At 44.4% G+C, this 13,263-nt stretch overlaps 1 protein-coding gene across 3 annotated transcripts in view; it reads left to right on the top strand.

Annotated features, from left to right (window-relative positions):
- The first annotated feature begins 470 nt into the window (after window positions 1-470).
- The window catches only part of RAB30 (RAB30, member RAS oncogene family), a 59,046-nt gene continuing 46,253 nt past the window's right edge, over window positions 471-13,263 (top strand). For all 3 annotated transcript variants that reach the window (XR_012627734.1, XM_074860322.1, XM_074860320.1), the window contains exon 1: window positions 471-792. The gene's annotated coding sequence lies outside the window, so the exon portion shown is untranslated. The remainder of the gene's footprint in view (window positions 793-13,263) is intronic.

Genomic DNA, 13,263 nt, shown 5'->3' with positions numbered 1-13,263 from the left:
CCGCCCCGCGCGCTGCCGCCCGGCGCCTCCTCCCGGGAAACTACAACTCCCAGAAGCCTCTGCCCCCGGCGGGCGCCAGCCAATGGGGAGGCGGCGGCGCAGCCGCTCGCCCCGCCCCGGCAGGCGAGAGGGGTGATGTCATTGCCCAGCGGGCGGCCGCGGGGGCGCGCCGCCGTTCATTGTGCTCTGCCGGTGCCGCCTCCCGCTGCCGCTGCCGGCCACGGCGGGGGGGCCCCGCTCCTGCTCTCGCAGCGCTCCGGCCCCCTAGCACCGGTCTGGGGCGGCCCTGCTCCTGGAGCAGCCTGGGGGGCTGCCCTGCACCGGGGGTGGCCCTGCACCCCTCCCCGAGGAGGGTTGCCTCGCACCGAGCCCCGCAGCACCTATCCCGGGGGGGCCTGTCCTGGCCCGAGGGTGGCTCAGCACCCATTCCCGGGGGGGGGGGGGGGGGTACGCTGCGCGGGGAGGGGGAGGGCTCAGCACCCATCTCCGAGCGGGGCTGCTTTGCGCCCAGCCCCGCTGCACCCGTCCTGGGGAGCTGCCCTGCGCCGGGTGGGTGGCCAGCCCCCATCCCCGGGGGAGCAGGCTGCCTTGCACCCATCCCCGGGGGGCTGCACCGCGCTGGGGGCGGCCCAACACCTACCCCTGGGGGTGTGGGGGCTGCACCGCACCCAGCCCCGCTATCCCCATCGTGGGGTGGCCCGGGGCTGCCAGCCTTTTCCCATCGCCGCTGACCGGCTCCTGGCTCCCGCCTTGTTTTATGGTCGTGGAGAGGGAGGAAAAATCCCAAACCAGGTGAGTTCTGCGATCCTCTTCTTTTTTTTTTGTGTTTTTCCTCTCACCTACCGCCCCTATCCCACCCCCCCATCTCCCGATGCGCTTCCCCGCACTGTGCATTCCCCAGCGGGGAGAAACGCTGCCGAGCGGGGTTGCCCCGCCTTTCCCTGGCATTGCTGAAAAAGGGGGGGAAAAAAACCCCCAATAAACCCCTAAATCGGAGAAATACTGCGAAGACCTTCGGGTCCGGCGGGCGGGTACGTCCCTGCCGCGGGCGCGCTGCGCGTCCCGCAGCCACTGGGCAACTCCCGCAACTCGGGCATGCTCCGGGCACCTCGAAATAGCGCGATCCTCACCGGCGGACACCGAGGGAGAGCCCTGTCCCGTTTGTCTTCCGCACTATATAAGAGCGGAAAATAAGATGGATTTTAATTTGCTGTCGTTAAGTGCTGCTGAGCGCCTCTGAGACCCGGGGTTTCTGGGGGAAAAAAAACAATTATAAAGTTGAATAAACGAGGTCTCTTTTAGGATCGGTGTTAGGCTGCTGGTGTCGTGCAGCTTCTGTGTTTTGACATCCTCGTTCCTCCCCTCTTTCAGGGAAATGGGAATTTAAGTCAAGCTGACTCTGAATTCCAGCTGCGTGCAGTTGGTCCAGGTTTCTTTTCCAAGTCTTATCATGGCTATGCATCTTAAAAATTGTCGGTTGGACAGCCCGATGGCTTATTTCAACTTCCAAGCTATCACTTTGGTCTTTTTTCTTTTTGTCATAAATACAAGAAGTGTGTCTATTTTAAACTTTGTAAAAACTTTGTGGTCCAGCAGAGCTTTATTTTAATGCGGCGTTTTCATTTGTTTCCCTGTTCCGTGCTGTTTGCGAGGTGCAGTTCAGGTCTTTACTTGAACAGTGCTATGATATTAGTGCAAGATACTATTTTTCTTTTTTTCCTTAGTGCATCACATAAGAAGGCTTTATCCCCTTCTGTAGCTACATTATCGCTGCAACTGCTCGTGGACCCTACACATCTAATTTTGTGCTGGTGGCAGTGAAATGCATGAATGCAGAGGGGTCCCGCTCACCTCAAATCTGACAGCATCTTTCCATGCCCTTTAAAGTTAATCCGCTCCAAAGCCCGACTTGGAGGCTGCTCTGAGAGCAGGAAGAGAGCGTGCAGCTGAACGGAGATTTTTTTTTTTTCCCTTTCCCTCTGCTGCATATTTGCTTCTGCGCTTCTCTTGTGTAACTGGCACTGTGTGTCCTCTGGCAGAGTCTCCCTGGAATTGCAGCGCTGGGGGACGGGTGACATGAGTGCAGTGGGGACAATGAAACTCCCTGTTTGGTTTGATCAAAGTGTTTGTAAACACCAAGGCGGTGGTTGGGGTGTCTGTATGCAATGCACGGCTTTTTACAGCCTCCCCTCTTCAAGTGGGATAAACATGCTGCATCCACACCTCCTCCTTGCTTTTATTTTATCTGTGTTTTTTCCTTCCTTCCTCTTTGTTACTGACTTAAAGGGGAAGAATAACAGTGTGTGCAGGAGTTGCCTTTGTTTGGTTGGTCTTTTTTTAACATTTTTATTTCCTGGAATGACATTTTCCTCTTTATTTTACAAGGGAGGGAACGGGTAATCTAATAGAGGGTTTCCCATCTTGGCTGTAAAAGGAGAAGTTTTATAGCAGTGATTTTGTTAGCTATGGAGAGAACACACTGGAAATGAAGTGATAATTCCCAGGCTACACTTTCAAATTGTTCTGGGAAATATTGATACACAAGTTGGGGAGAACAAGCAAGAAATCCACGGTCATGGATTCTGTATTTATGTGATGCAATTTTTGTGCTGTCCCGCTTTTTGATTCTGCTTTCATCCTTACAAATATATATATATTGTTATTGATGCTTGTTGGTGGTATTTTTCCAAATTATTAGATTTCTTGAATTTAGAGAGACTTGTGACAATGTCTTGCATGCTGGCATTTTCAAGCTGTGTTATACTACAGTAAGAGATGGATTAAAAATGTAGCTCAGAAATCCACACTATTAATAAGATGAAATTTTGCCTTGTAGGAACAGAAATATAGACACATAAAAATGGACCAAAAGCTGCAAATCACTCAGTTGATGAGTGATTGCTGTGAAAAAACACAGATCAGCTAAGGCACCCTTCCTCTTGAGTAATTTGAGTCCTGATCTTACAAAGACCTAGATGCAATGTATGCATTTACTGTGATTCAAGAAGTCCCTGAGATGCCAATTGCTGGAAGCAGGGAGGCTATCCCAGGAAGGCAACACTAAATATTTCCTCTGGTCTTTTACTTTTTCCCCCAATTTCTTCCTAGTGCTCAGTTTCTGAAAGGGGATTCAGGGCTAGATGGTCTTGTGGTCATACTCTGTACAGTTTTCTTGTATTTTAGTCCCATGCTTAATCAAATCGAGTTTGATGCTGTTGACTGGCTGGTTAGTAAAGCCAAAAATCACATCTTTGCAAATTGGCTTTGTTAGCATCACTTACACACCCTGTGCTGTATTAAATTGCCTATCCCAGAACTATTGCAGGAAGAGGTTCATGCTGTCCTGTCTCCCAACCTCAGGTGTAGGGGGACTCAGAGATTGGTGAGATGAGAGGAACTGGGAAGAGCAAAGCTGGGCAGACTTGCTGTCTCTTAAACTTCACTTTCATCTCTGCCCCAGAGCTGAGCTATGAGAGGACAGTGATTTTTTTAAATTTTTTTTCTTCCCTAGTTGGGGTCTGGTGAGGCACCTGGAGTTTCTGAAGGGAGAGGTGGATGGATGAAGAAGGGTCTTATGGGGAACTGAGTAGTCGCTTCCCAAACAGGCGGGGGGGGGGGAAGGTGGGAATTGAGGAGTGGGAGAAAGGTGTCTGCAAGCAAACTGAAACTCCATTTGTTGCCTTCCCCAGATCTAGGCTTCATGCTCCTCTTCTTCTCAGGCCCAGCTGCAGGTGGTAGATGTTGCTCGCAGCCTGAGCTGGAGCACTGGGGCTCTCTAAGTCAAGCGGCAGAGCTTCTGGTTTTATCTCTGGAGCTGCCTTTGTTCAGTCCTTGCTGTGACAGCCAAGCTGGCATCCATCAACCTGCAAATTGAGGTGCTTGCTCTAAATTTTGTGGTGTGTCCCAGGCAGATGTTTCTGCACTTGGGTTTGTTTTTTGTGGAGGGGGTATAGGGTTGTTGGCATTTTCATATTTTTACATAAAATATAGCCAAATAAGAAATTATAATAGCTGAGAATTAGATAAATTCCTTTTCTAATTCTAAGGCATATTGCCTTTTTTTTAGGGCAGGACCAACAGTTTGAGTGCAAGCCTTGCTCTTGGCAAGTACAGAAAGAGGAGTGGGGAATGTGCTAGGAGCTAGTTTGTGGGTATTGCCAAATAACCACCCAGGCAATGCAAAAGTTCGAGGGATTCATTGCAATACTGTGGCTCACAGGGTGGGCATACCTTGCAGTGATGAGGCTGTTTAAACCAGCTGTTTAAACCGGGAAGCTCACATGGATGCTTGAGAGACTGCACAGCAGGAGATTTAGGAGACAATGAAATCATCTTCTGTATTACAGATGGGTTTCTGTCACCAAAAACATCGACCTTTGGGGCAGAGATGCTCAGCAACAGCCCTGCTTTGGCTGGAGGTGATGAGATGACCTAAGGCAATGTTTTGATTGACTCTCCAGTTCCCATAATTTCATTCTGCAGCAAGTTATTTAGCTTCCTGCCCCCCAGTGATTCTGTCAATAGCTAACTAAATCGTCATTTTATTTTTAATGGCTCTCTTACAACGTGAAACAACTGATCTGTCATGTTTGTCTCATAATCCTGGTGCCTCTTGGTCAGCCTGTGCTTAAATCGTGAGTTTAAAGTGTGTATGTGAGTCAAATATTCCTTAGGTGCTAGTATGTTGAATTAATTAGGGCAGAACAGGGATGAACTTGTCCCTTAAAATCATTGTGAGTATTTAAACGGAGTCAAGACCATGTTAAAGTCCATTGTTGCTATAGCAGCTTCATAACTAATCCGTGCTATTAAACATTGCCCCTGAATAAGGACTTAATGAGATTTGTGTTATAATGTCATTTGATTTCACCTTGCGTAGATAAAAATCATTAGAGAGTTTTGTTGCATTGAGCTGGCGGTAGATATTTAGGTTGCAAACAGCTTGAGACTGAATTGTTAGTTGTCATCTTGCCTCTCCTGAGTTAATGCTCTTGCTACACTGCACTTCTGTATGCAGAGGTGCACTTTTCCCTTATATACTTAAGGCAAAATTTAAGCCACCTGTTTAAACTAACCTAGCTATTAGTTTCCCAAGATAATTAAGGAATACTTGTACAGAGGAGAAAACCTTCTGTAAGGTCTTGCTTTGCTTGATATAGAGAGTGCCTCATGGAAATCTGCTACTGTCCTTTTAAAGATCACAGGATACCCTGTTTATTTGCTTTCCTTTTAGCAGAAATACTTTCTTTTATGTACTGCTGAACCAGAAGTTAACTGTAACCTTTAAATATTTGAATAGTGTTTTCTTTTAGACCTTGAAAAGAGTAATGGGAAAGGGAAGAGAGAGAAGAGGAAGGGGAGGAAAGGCTGTGCTGGTATGACAAAAGATGAGTTTGCACATGGTTTCTCAGAAGACTATATCCTGCAGGGTGAATTTAAAAGGGTAGGGAAAAAAAATGGTGTTAGAGATGCCAAAGTGTACAAAAGTCAAGCAGTGCTTGGGTAACTCTGTCCTGCTGAAGATGCTCTTCACAGAGAGAGAAACTTAATGCAGGGCCCTGGCAGCCCAACCCAATGCTGCATGGTGCTGCTGCTTCTCTGTAATGAAGTTACAGAAAACTAAATTCTGCTTTTCTGATTAAGCAAAAAGTCAGTTACTCAAAGGGCAGCCCGTGTGCATTTAAAGTAGGAGTATTTCTTGATATAAATCCAGCCCATTATTGGCAAAAGGGAATCGCCACTGAGCTACCATCCTGTAGGCTGGTGCTGAGCCTTGATGCCAGTTTGTTTGGAACAGTGAAGAAAATGAATCCAACTGCATATGAGACTCTCACATCCCACAGTAGCAATCAGTGGCATATGCTTTCCAGAGTGTTTTGGACCAAGACCTTTGCATCCAAAAAAAAGGAGCTTTTATTTCTTCGGCAGGAGGGATCACTCCCTTACCTGGCTGTGGAAGTGTGGGATCCCTCTCCGCAGTAGTCAAGTGGTTAGAATAGAATATTTTCAGCTGAAAGGGACCTACAAGGATCATCTAGTCCAACTGCTTGACTAATTCAGGGCTGACCAAAAGTTAAAGCATGTTATTAAGGGCATTGTCCAAATGCCTCTTAAACACTGACAGGCTTGGGGCATCAACCACCTCTCTAGGAAGCCTGTTCCAGTGTTTGACCACCCTCTTGGTAAAGAAATGCTTCCTAATCTCCAGTCTAAACCTCCCCTGGTGCAACTTTGAACCATTCCCATGTGTCCTATCACTGGATACCAGGGAGAAGAGATCAGCACCTCCCTCTCCACTTCCCCTCCTCAGGAAGCTGTAGGGTGCAGTGAGGTCACCCCTCAGCTTCCTTTTCTCCAAACTAGACAAACCCAAAAGTCCTTACCCACTCCTCACAGGACATGCCTTCCAGCCCTTTCACCAGCTCTGTTGCCCTCTGATAAAGCTGTATGGGGTCATATGGGATGTTTCACTTGGGGTGTCACTGCTGAGACCGTACCAGCTCGAGGGAGGACATGCTTGTTTCCAACTGCTCTCTCTGTGCTTGTTTTTCATCTGCCTAAGCCTCTCCTTGCTCCAGTGCAGCCACCCCACCTCCCCTTCGAAGCCCTCTGCTTTTCTTCTATCTGGTGATGTTCAGCAATAACCTTTGGGAGCTTGGTTACTCCCCAACTACGAATGAATCTGGGGAATGCTGTGAATGGGCATAAATGGAGACTCATCTGAAGAAGACGTGATGCCAATAGGGAGCAGGTTATTAAAGATGTTGGGTAGAAAGAAGAACGTGTGTCTGATTAGTAGATCAGGCAACCTATACTCAGCCCTGTGGTGGATGAAATTTAAGGCACAGGAACTTGTCAAGCCCTCCTGTCTTTTGTCACTCTTTCGCTCCAAATACCCATTCATCCATAGATACAAAAGTGATGGGAGATCCAGAAAAATCTATGCTTCAGAAAAATCCCAGATCCATGTTCAGGATGTAGATCAACACCTTGAGTTGAGAGGTGAACACCAACGTGCAGATTTACAGTTGATCAAAGAACAGGTGAAAGGGATTGTCAGGATTAGAAAAGAGATTTTAGGTTTGCTGTGGTGCAAAGAATGCTTTCAGTAATGAAAAGATGACTTGAAAAATAATCATTAGCACTTCTCTGTGATTTAAATTTCATTGCCTGAACTCAGAGTAATGGAAAATAGATCAGTCAAGGCTTTTTATCTAACAAGTTTTTTAAGAAAGCCAGCTTCATGTCTAATTAGTGAAGTTCTCCATAGTGCCATCTCTTATGCTTCCAGGGTCTAACGCATGGTGTTTTCATGACAGTTATGGCTGCAGCATGGGAGTATTTACTTAAAATAACATCCTTTCTTAAAAAACATAGTAAGACAAACTTGTATATAAATTTATTTCTTAGATAACTTGAATTCTTGTTAGTGACCTCAAGAAATCCCCTAAGGGCTGTTGTGTGGTCTTGTTTACCTGTTGCTTTCTGATGGCACAAGGGAATTTTAAATGCCATCTTCTCCAACACAGGAGATTCAAGCTTTATTATAAAGGCTACTGAACTTGATTAACTGAGAGAGGAGATGACTGTCACCTGGAAAAAAAAAATCCTTTTTTTTTTGTTCTTGCTTTATAGTTAGTAAGTCAAATATCTGAAAAATAAATGTAGGGTTGAAAAAAGCTTTCCTGACTGATTTGGTATCCCTGTTAGTCCTCTGGAGACATCAGGTTATTCCATCCTGAGATGAGTAATTTTTGGAGGTGAGAATCAGGTAGCCTGAAATTGCTGTGGGGGTATCTGTTCATTTTTGTGTATCGGGAAAAAGATTAAGAGAAATAACATCGCCTTTTTATTCTTGCATCTCCCCTGAAGTTCATGGTGCAGCGTGTCCTGTGGAGAAAAGGTATTAACTCAGATAAACCTGTGGTAATGAGTTTAATTAAAACCTCAGCAAAGACTGGAGTAATCTGTAGCTTTCACAAGAGCATAAGGGCAGGTTTGGGATTTCCGTATGTCTCTGAGGACATACTGACTGCTGAGGACCCTACGATGGCTGGTTCCAGCATCAGGCTCCATGTCCTGGTTAACTGGAGATACAGCTGCAAGTTCAACCTGTGAGATGATGGGTTTGGGCTCTGCTCCTCTTTGTAATCACAGTTTCTGTGGCATAACTACGGAACAGTGCTTTTGCTCTAAAGGGGTCATTTTAACACAGTTTGCAGCTAATTCCACATTTTCTATTGAAAATACACCCAAGTGAAGTGAATATCTGCACCATCACAATTACTCCAGCCTTGTGGGGAATAGCTGTCTCCTGTCTGTAGCCAACAGAAGATAATGGCACCCTCTAATTTCTCATGTATCTGATAATATGAAAATCCCCACTGTAAATATTTGCTCTTGAGAGCATTAAGTAGTTATGGGGGGATTCTTGAACAATGTTGGGTCTATTAAAAAAAAAAAAAAAATCATGCAAATACTGTATCCAACTGAGCTGCATGTACCAGAAGCTTGAAACAGCAGAAGCAAAGTCAGTGCCTGATTTCTTTATTGCATTTGTCCTTGTTCTGAACAGTTTGTTCCTTCTAAAAAGGGAACTGTGCCCATTTTCTTCAAGCCAGCAGTATTCACATTTCTAAAATATGGTAGAAGCGTTTTGCTGGGATGGATAGATGGATGTGTGTGTGTGTAGAAAACACCCAAATAAACCCAGGTTTCTGTTAACTCTTTAATTTCAGCAAGCAAACGGGAAGTCTAAAGTCAAGCTCTTAAATCTGAGCTAACGGATTTCTGCTCGACCTATTTAGGAGAGGGAGGCGTGAGTGTGCGACTCAGCTGAAAACTGGTTTATGGTATCTGTAGGAATGAGGTCTCCTCTTGTGTTGTGACCTGCTGTTGGCCATTGGCATGCCCTGGTCACCTTTTGCAGGGATGTAGTGTATGTTTGATGCAGAAACGAACTGTGTCTTTTTAACAGTCGCTAACCCCAAATTCTGAAGTCTCTTTTGCCTCCCCCAAAACTGGAAAACAAATATATCCATATTGTGATCCTGAGGTACTTCTCAGTATTTCCATTATGTTTGTAAATCTTGAAAACTACTTTTGTTAATGTAGTGTTTCCCTCTACTAGGAAATACTTTTTTCCCTTTTTTTTTAAAGTAGAAGTTCTGTCCCAGTTCTGTAGGAAAACTGTGTCTTGGTGCACTTGCACTTAGCTGTGCAGGTAGTTGGTCCCTTTATGTCACTGGGAATCAATGACAAAAGTGTCTTCTCAAAGTGGCCTGTGAGAACTGTCTGCTGGGTCATGTTGGACATCCCTGTGCTGGAGATGCTTGAGATTTCCCTCTTCTGTGCCATTATACACGGCTATTATGGACCATTCCTCAACTTTCTACTGCAGATGTGAAGGTATTACGGGGAATTTTTAAAGCTCCTTCTCAAGCTGCTGGCCAGAGACATTTGTGCTTCCATCATTAGTAACTTCACCTTACTCATTGTAAACCTTCAGTCTCTTGTCAATGGCCGTCACATTTATATCAGTGTTGTCTTTAATCTGTTGTGCTTCTGGATTGGGAAACTACTTGGTTAAAGCCAATCTTAAAATTAATCTTGTTTGCTAGGTTAATTTTTTTGGGGACAGTGTCCCCAGGCGGGTTCCCTTTGCAGCCATGTGGGTGGTTAGCTAGTGTTTAATAATAAAAACAAAAGCATATTTAAAACAAATCCCTCCTAGTTAGAAATTCAGAACTGAAGAAATTCAAAATAAATTGAGTATTGATTTGCACAATGAAACAACTAAGGAAAACATTCATTGTAGGCTGAGGCTAATTCTGTTAAAGGAGGCTGATTGTGAAATAAATATTAAATAGGGTGTCTCATTAAGTCCTGCAGTTTTACAAAAGCTGTTGCCACAGGGAGAAAGAACCTGGTGTGAATTATTGTTTGTTTACTGCAGCTGTCAGTCCTTGCAGCAGTGATCCTGTTGCATCAATTCGTAGAGTAGCCGTTAGTAACCAGGCCATCCTGCTTAAATGTCAAACTCCTTGTTGGAAAATGTGTGAAACTACATAAAAATTCTTTCATCGTGTTAACACATTTTTCACAATATTCCTCATTTTGCTTGATGACATCAGTTCTTGGAGACACAGAAGAAGGCTTTAAAAATATCTCCTGGGCAATGTTGGGTGATGCTTAGTTAATGAATTTAGTTATGTCTGTGGCTGATGCGCTGGAGGACTGGTCCATTCCTGGTTCTTCCTCTGATGCAGTTTTTGAGTCATTAGTCTCTTTTTGACTGTTCCTGTATTTTATGTATAGATTGGATTTTATTAGCCATGATAAGGTCTTTGGTATAGGCTTTATCTGTTAGTCCCTACTTTGTACAGTGCGAATCCGCAGTTGTCTGCAGTCTGTAGGTGTTACTGTAATGTGGGTAACCAGTGCTGTAACTTGAGGGGGAAATAGCCATTAGTGATTTTGGAGAATGACAGTCGCCTTACTTTCACTGCAAATCAATCTATATAATTCTCAGTTTCCTCTAGAAGGAAGTATTTTGTACTTTGAAGGCAAGACAATTGAGTTCTGCATTCGTTTTGTGTTTATAGGCAAGTCACTTCTAAACTTTCTGTCTCTTGGTTGCCTCCATCTGTAAAATTGAGATAACCTCGGAGGGATGCCTTGAATATTCATCAGTGATTTATTGTATGCCACTGAAGAAAAGTGTTACGGGCAATGTTAATGAAGTTTATTACTCAGCCCCTCTGTTCACATTGATCAGTGTCTCAAACATCCGCAGTCTCCACAGTGAGCGGTAGCAAATTCTTAACTGGACTCAGCCTCTAGATGACAATAATAACTTCAATTTACATGGGGCTTTTCCTTTGGAAGAGCTCCAAAGAATTTTATAGTCTGTAATGCAAACCGTAGTGTAAATATTGCCTTAGCAGCCACCAGCTATCAGTGAGGTGCTGCGTGATGGATGTTGCAATGCAGCTGGCAGCCGTGTATGAGAGGATAGCAAAAAAGAGAAGTAATACTGCAAGTGGTGGAGTTGACACAGTCAGGGAAATAGGAAGACAAAATGACACTACCTGAATTGTGGTTTTAGCTTTGATGTGATCAGCGATTCCTAGGGATCAGGAGACTCTCATGTGGAACATGGCATTTTTGTTGCAGTCCCATGGTGCTGCAATATTGGCTCAATTCCAGTCAAGCAGAAAGAGCCCTGTTAACTCTCAGGGGTTTCTTTCTTGCAGAACGTGTACATTTCTGGATGTCTTCGTTCAAATACTGTGGTACAACAGTGTGATTTCAGTGGTTTCTCAGGCTGGTATGGCTGTCTGTGTAATTTCCTCCTCTTATGGAGGCAAAAGGCATACAGTCACTTGGAGTTTGCTCTGTACATTCAAAAGACTTGAACGTATAACCCGGATAACTTACTCTCAAACTGGAGTCCCATTAACTAAGACCTTTCAGAAAGTGTAAATACTTTTGCAAAGATACCTTGGCTAAGAATTTGTGTTCACTTGGGTTTGTTCACTGAATGATGGAGCCTTGGCTTCTTCCCGGAATTGTAGGCACCTAAGTTGGGTTGTCTAAAGTTGAATGTTGTTACTGTAAGTCCCAGATACCATCACTGGAGAGAGATGGCAGATTCAGAAATGCTCAGAGATGTTTGTCTTAAAGTTTGGTAGGGAGGCCAGACCTTGTATATGAGTAACTTGGACATTTTGGGTAGCTCCTCAAGGGTAGGTAAGACAAAACAATGCAACCGTGTAATCTGCCAGACCAGTTTAGCGCTTTAAGAGACCAGACACAGGGCTCAAGTTGTCAAGTCATTTATGAACAAGAGGTTCATTGGCTTTTGTGTCCTATGCAAGATCATGTATTTTGGAGTGGTTTTGAGCACTTCCAACTCTGGTGGCTGAGTGCTGAAGCTTCAAGAGCTCAGAACCACTAAAAAACAAGACAGAGAGGTCTAGAAACTGGGTAACACAGATGAGTAGCTACAACTGGAAGCTGTGACAAACATCTGGAGAATAAATGCATGGCTGCTATGTGAGCTCTTGGTTGACAGGCATTAGTGTCCTGAGCAACCAGCCAGCTGCAGCCAAACAAAAAATGGCAAGGGCAGAGGTCAGCCCCACAGTTACAGTGCGGCTGCTGATCTGGGGCTCATCCCAACTGCCTGTTAGTCACAAAAATTGTAGCAGCTTTATTGTCTGTGTACTTTTGCTGAAGCAGTCTTTCCTTCAGTAACTTTTGAGCCTGTTGGCCAGGCTAGATAATTGCGAAAGCTTGTTTTCCTCAGAAAAATAGGGTAATGTGTGTATAATGCTTTAAGGAGAGGGGAACTTGTTTAATTCAGATGCTTGTTTGGCAATGCCTGTTCAAAGCTTGCCTGGCATGGAGAAGAGGTTGCATTGCATCATCTTTAGGCTTGGTCTGGGCAAACCAATATTTCTGTTTGGAGCACCCTGGGCTAATGGAGACCTCAGCAGTCAACAGAGCACAGTTTGAGGCTTGGCTTCCTGCCTGGCTATATGCTTACACCAATCTTTACAATAAAACACAAAGTATAATTATAGCCTGGTGGATGAATTTATATTTTTGATATGTTGTGTTGCTGGGACTATTTTAAAGCCTCTGTGTCCAGGATTCTGGTCTTTCTAGATATTTAAAACCCCATCAATACTGTTATTTTGCTAGGCCCCACCCTCCATTAAATATATATATACTGATAACAGTCAATGCATTAATGTTTAATCCAGTACGTTTTCAGTTTTAGGATCCCATTCATCCATATTGCTGTAATCAATTCCTCCTGGAAATACTGTGATAATTAGAGGAGAGACTGATTTGCAAGCATTACTGTGACGTGTAACCAACCTGTCTTGTTTTGATCCTTTCATTACCTTCACTTATGACTTACATTGTGTACCATCTCGAGTAGGACCGCAGGAAGGAGGAGTGTGAACTTTTCATTTGCATGTTAATGGCACTTTGTCTGGGAAGGTGTTACTGGGATTCAAGCAGTACTATGCAGAAAAAAAATAACATGTCCATTATGCAAACAACTTTGATGGCTAGTGGTTCAGACATTGCTAATAATAAGGGTCTTTTGTTGTTCCGATATAGCAAATGCATCATTTAAATGGACAAGGCAATTGGTATGATTTAGGAAGAGAATTGTTATGGAGAACACCTTTCTGTAATCAGCATCTGTCTCCTTAGGACGGGCTTGTAACTTGTGTGCCCCTTTTA

This window comes from Strix uralensis, chromosome 2 (assembly GCF_047716275.1).
Source record: "Strix uralensis isolate ZFMK-TIS-50842 chromosome 2, bStrUra1, whole genome shotgun sequence".
NCBI classification, from domain to species: Eukaryota; Metazoa; Chordata; class Aves; order Strigiformes; family Strigidae; genus Strix; species Strix uralensis.
Note: the sequence above shows the minus strand (reverse complement) of the source record. Positions and strands in the feature narration are given on the sequence as shown.